Here is a 6,343-nt window from a genome sequence, read left to right as displayed (position 1 = left end):
AGGGAGCAGCAGGCAGACGTGGCTGTGCACTGCCCCCAGCCCCCTGTGCTGCCCTTTGCCTCACTCAAGGGCCTGGAAGGGGACAGGCTGTGTGGTGAAAATGAGGGGTTAGAGACCAGGAAGGGGGAGGGGAGCTGCTGAACTGAAGTTGAGCCTGGGAAAAGGGGAGGAAAGGGCTTTCCCTAAGTACTTCTTTAATTGTTTGTCATCTTTGTTTTTCAATAACTGAATTGGTAATTAAAAGCTCAGATTAACTGGCAGTGAATTAAGTTAAGCTCCCCAAGTTGAGACTTTTTGCCTGAGCCCTGACTAGGTAGAGGGTGCAGGCTCCACCTGGACTGGGCATGGCCTCGGGCTGGAGTCACAGTGGTGACTTGGACCCTGGCAGTACGGGGATCTGTGGTGGTGTGCTGTGGTGTAAGCTCCCTGTTGTGTATGGGGGTGGGGTGCAAACTGTGTGAGCAAGGGAGAAACAGGAGAATCTGAGGGACTCAAGATTTTGCTGGATGGGAGGGTGATGGGGAAGAAGCGGGAGGATTAGTCCTGCCCCCAGCCCTGGTCACCCAGAGCCAGGGCCATCTCCCCATGTGGGATCCAAGAATGCCAGCCCAGGGGTGTGGGGACTGCAGGGCTGAGACCTGTGGGGAGAAATGTGCTGCTGTGCTGTGGGGTGTGCTGGGGCATGCCACGTGCTCCCAGCAGGGCTGGGGAGGGACCAGGTCTGCTCAACTGAGCTGGGGAGAAGAGCTGACCACCTGTGTCAGAGTTGTGGGCTGCTGGCAGAGGGGTTAATCAGTGCTGGTGGGGCAGGGGGGCCCTGGTCAGCAGTGAGCAGCTGGTAGTGCTGAGGTGGCCTTGTTGCAGTAGGGCCCAAGCTGTCTGGGCTACTGTGGGAGCAGCCGGCGAGCTTGGAGCAACCCCTGGGAGCAAGGAACACCCCTGCGGAGGGACAAGATGTGGAGTTTGTAATAGATGAATATTCAAAGTTCAGTAATGTCCTTGGGGGTGTGTTTTGCAGGGACAAGGCCTGGTCTTTGTAATATGAGTTCAGATTATTATGCTGTTACTCTAGTCTGTAGAGACAAGGGTTGGGGATTGTAATGTTCAGACTCTTTAAACCTTTAGTGTTGTGTGTTACAGGGTCAAGGGTGAAGCTCATAAGCACGTTCAGTTTGTTACAATGTTAGCCCCTACAGCCTGGTTCTCGGGGACAAGGGGTGGAGTGTGTGAGAAGGCTTCAGCCTGTAACAGAGTTAATCTGAATAATCTGGTTCCCAGGAGCGAGGGGTGGAGTTTTACTGAGTGCATGTGCACATGGTACAGTCTCAATCTCTACCGTCTGGGAGGAAGGGTAATGTATAATGCATGACGTTAAAATAATGATGTGATGATGTTAAAAGGAGAGCTCATAGCAGATGAATATTCAGACAGTTTTTAAATGTGTTTCACAGGAGTGAGGGGTGGAATGTGTTGGGTGTAAATATCAGGGTGTGGGTAGCCAGAGGCAGCAGAGGTGCCCTGTGTGGGAGGAGGCCATGAGCTACCCTGTGCTGGTCACAGCTGGTTCCAGCTGGCTCTGAAATGGGTGTAAACAACCTGCTTTGTGCTAAAACCTCAACCAATCGGAGGAGCATACGGTGCCTTTGCTCAAACACATTCAAGAAAAGGCTGTAGCTGCTAGCGGCAGGAGAAACAGGAGGACATGTGAGAAGAGACACAGTAAGAGATGTAAAAGGGGACATCTGAGAAATGTGAAGTGTTTGGAGAAAGAAAACGGAAGCGGCAAGTAGAAGGGGATAATGTTGGGGCTGGAGGTGCCCTGTGCTGGAGCAGGGGCGCCCTGGGGGACGGCAGCCCATATAGGAGCTCACAGTGGAGCAAAGGAAACGAGAAGCTGAGAGCAGCAGAGGAGGTGTGGAGCAGCAGACAAACTGCTATGCATGACCTCAAACCCCTTGCACTGCCTGTCACCTCATGGAAGGACCTGAGCACCCCTGAGGTATGGTGAAAATGAGAGGGGTGGAGACTAGGAAGGGGGAGGAGAGGTGTTGGACTCAAGCTGACCCTGGGGAAAGGGGAGGAAAGGGGTTCCCGAAAGTGTTTGCTTGATTGTCTTCTTTGTTTCCCAATACCTGAATCAGTAATTAAAGGTTTATGTTAATTGGCAATAAATTAAGTGAAGTTCCCCAAGTTGAAACTGTTTTGCCCACATGAGCCTCTAGACTAACTAGACCACAGCTAAACTGCAGATTTTCATTCATCTTACATTCTTGTCTGTCTTTTATCCTCTGCATACCCTACCTACAGGTATACTATGTACTGTCTTATCTTACTCTGTCTTGTCCTTTGACAACCTGCCATGTACTTAGTCCACATTCTGGTTCATCCCTATAAGCCAGTCCTTTAATGCTTCACTGCTGCACATAGTTCTAGGCGCTCCCAAGGTAAGTTTTAATCTTTGGTAAAGTCCAGAAGACATTTTTGTATGTGCAGTACTGCCAGCATCCATGAATTACTATGGTCATTGCCAGAGCTAGTATTGTGATGAAGTTAAAAAATCCAAACTTAAAAGAATATTTGGATTACTGAAGGGAAAGTGTTTTCCAGTTAGACTGCCTTTCCCCCCACCCAATCTCCTTAGGACAGTAGTGAAATTAGACAGTAAATTTCTTTCTAGACCCCTTGGCAAATGGGGTACTTCTTTTGTTTGGGGGGGGAGGGGGGTTTACAGGAAATGGAGAAGCTAATATTCTTCCAGCATCAACAGGAAGGCTCAGAAAGCAGTTTTAGGAAGCTCTCTTTCCTGTGAAAACCATGGCTGGCTAGCACGCTGTTCCTATCCCTCCACCCCTTTAATAACAGCCATGGAAAAGGGAGAAGGGAGTCCATCTATATTTGCCTCACCTAAGGACAAAAAGGGATGGATGGTACAGGAGGTGTGAAAGTGCTGAGGGTTGGCTGGAGAAATGTTGTTCTTGACAGACAACTTGAACTGTCAAAAAAGGTTAGCAGACATGTTTACTTCTCTCCCATAAGCCTGAACCATTCATATGGCAGGCACACAGGAGCTGAGAAAGGGGAACTCTCAAATTAGAAGACTGCTCCAAAAAAAACCATTGAATTGGTTTCTAGAGCTTGATGAAAACTCAGCAATGGACCTTTTTGATTATTTGTTTTGCCAGTTTGCTGAAACTAAAGGAGCTAGGTCCTTTAAACATGCATAAATCTGGACAAAATCTGTGCCTTATTTTCTTCAACTCCAGGACAAGGAGTCAAACTCTAGTCAGTCTGAACTATACTTTAAAAATGCACTTCCACACTTGTGAAGGCTAGAGCAATCACAGTCTTTCTGAAGAATTTGTCTATGTTTTTCAGTCATCTCTTTAAGCCATTATTTACACATTACACACTGAAAAATGATTAAGTCATACAGGGCAAATAGCAGGAGCTAACTATATCAGAATTGCCTGCTGATATACTTCTGATATATGTGCTTATGCTCAGGACAGAATTATCACATGCACTGTTAGGCATTTTCAGCTCCAATCCTCAAAACCCCCACTGTTTTACTTCATTAGATTTTTCATCTATTTACCATAATGACTTCACATCACTTACAGTACAGACAAAAAAGAATACTTGTGTGAATAAGCTTTGGAGAACAAACTTATGAACAAGTGAATATACTCTAGACAGGGTTTATTAACACAATTAGTGCCTTACTCTAAAACTTGCTGTATTTAGAGAGACTGCTGTAGCCCTTGATTCTTTGAAATTGACTCTGTACAAATGTACTGGTGTGCCCCTGTGCAATAAATGACAAATTCAGGGTCTGTTTATTTTCTTCTTGTGTTTTGGATTAATGCAGTACTCTCCTCTCTTGCCAGTGGTTTCAGCACCTGCATGAGGATGCTTGTCTAATCACATGTTGTTTGCCATGTCCTGATTTTATGAGATTAGCTTTGTTTGATTTGTGGTAATTATATTTAAGTTACACCAAGCTACCCAGTTCAAATGAATAAATAACACTTTGGCATGTATTGGTTCTAAAAGGTTTTGGAGTTAGTTTGTTTAGAAGAAGAAAAAAAGGAAATGAAGTCCCCAGTCTCCTATTACAATGTGTCGACAGACTGCTGCATCTGTGCACAGTGACAGAGCAAGCCAAGGAATAATTTACCAGGCTATTTAAGGAGGAAAAAATAACAATCTTAAACATTTAGTGTTACTGAAACATTTAAAGCCCATCCTACAAGCTGGTCTGTATCTGAATAGTTCTAAACTTACACATGTATATGTGTATATATGTTCATATAAACAGGTTCTTTCTATGTTATAATCAGATATAATTGTTTTTAGAAAAGGTATTCTTGTCTTAAGTCTAATTCCTTATATTTCCTCATACTTACTACTATATATGCTAGAACAAATAAATCTGCCAGGCATAAAGTTTGATTCAGATTTGTTGATACCCGTAGGAAAAATTAGTATGAATTTCTATTTTGTGCTTCAGTACCACAGAATGGCTGAGGTTGGAAGGGACCTCAGGAGATCATCTAGTCCAACCCCCCCCTACTCAAGCAGGGTCACCTAGAGCACATTGTACAGGATCACATCCAGGCGGGTTTTGAATATCTCCAGAGAAGGAAACTCCACAACCTCTCTGGGCAACCTGGTCCAGTGCTCTGTCACCCTCACAGTGAAGAAGTTTTTCCTCATGTTCAGATGGAACTGCCTGTTTTTCAGTTTGTGCCCATTGCCTCGTGTCCTGTTACTGGGCCCCACTGAGAAGAGTCTGGCTCCATCCTCTCAACACCCTCCCTTAAGATACTTGTACATGTTGATAAGATCTCCTCTCAGCCTTCTCTTCTGCAGGCTAAACAGGCCCATCTCTCTCAGCCTTTCCTCATAAGAGAGGTGCGCCAGTTCCTTAACCATCTTTGCAGCCCTTCGCTGGACTTGCTCCAGTAGTGCCATGTCTCTTGTACCGGGAAGCCCAGAAGTGGACACAGCACTCCAGATGTGGCCTCACCAAGGCTGAGTAGAGGGGGAGGATCACCTCCCTCGACCTGCTGGCAACACTCTTCCTGATGCACCCCAGGAGACCATTGGCCTTCTTAGCCACAAGGGCACATTGCTGGCTCAGGCTTAACTTTGTGTCCACCAGCACTCCCAGGTCCTTCTCTGCAGAGCTGCTTTCCAGCAGGTCAACCCCCAACCTGTACTGGTGACTGGGGTTATTCCTCCCTAGGTGCAGGACTCTGCACTTGCCTTTGTTGAACTTCATGAGGTTCCTCTCCGCCCACCTCTCCAGGTCTCTCTGAATGGCAGCACAGCCCTCTGGCGTATCGGCCACTCCTCCCAGTTTTCTATCATCAGCAAACTTGCTGAGGGTGCGCTCTGTCCCTTCATCCAGGTCATTGATGAAGAAGTTGAACAAGACTGGACCCAGGACTGACCCCTGAGGGACACCGCTAGCTACAGGCCTCCAACTAGACTCTGTGCCACTGATCACAACTCTCTGAGCTCTGCCATTCAGCCACTTCTCTATCCACCTCCCTGTCCACTCATCTAACCCACACTTCCTGAGCTTCCCTATGAGCATGTAGTGGGAGACAGTGTCAAAAGCCTTGCTGAAGTCTAGGTAGACAACATCCACTGCTCTCCCCTCATCCACCCAGCCAGTCCTTCCATCATAGAAGGCTGTCAGGTTGGTTAAGCATGATTTCCCCTTGGTGAATCCTTGCTGACTACTCCTGATCACCTTCTTGTCCTCCACATGCTTGGAGATGGTATCCAGGATGAGCTGCTCCATCACCTTTCCAGGGATGGAGGTGAGGCTGACTGGCCTGTAGTTTCCCGGGTCGTCCTCCTTCCCTTTTTGAAGACTGGGGTGACATTGGCTTTCTTCCAGTCCTCAGGCACCTCTCTTGTTCTCCATGATCTTTCAAAGATGATGGAGAGTGGCCTAGCGATAACATCCGCCAGCTCCCTCAGCACTCGTGGGTGCATCCCATCGGGGCCCATGGATTTGTGGGTGTCAAGTTTGCTTAAATGATCTCTAACCTGATCGTCCTCCACCAAGGGAAAGTCTTCCTTTCTGCAGACCTTCTCTCTTGCCTCCAGGGTCTGGGGTTCCTGAGGGCTGGCCTGAGCAGTAAAGACTGAAGCAAAGAAGGCATTCAGTAACTCTGCCTTCTCTGCATCCTTCGTCACCAGGGCACCCACCCCATTCAGCAAAGGGCCCACATTTTCCCTAGTCTTCCTCTTGCTACTGATGTATTTGAAGAAGCCCTTCTTGTTGTCCTTGACATCCCTTGCCAGATTTAATTCCAAACAGGCCTAG

Source organism: Apteryx mantelli, chromosome 2 (assembly GCF_036417845.1).
Source record: "Apteryx mantelli isolate bAptMan1 chromosome 2, bAptMan1.hap1, whole genome shotgun sequence".
Taxonomy (NCBI): domain Eukaryota; kingdom Metazoa; phylum Chordata; class Aves; order Apterygiformes; family Apterygidae; genus Apteryx; species Apteryx mantelli.
The sequence above is the reverse complement of the archived record's forward strand: the minus strand, read 5'-3'. Positions refer to the sequence as shown.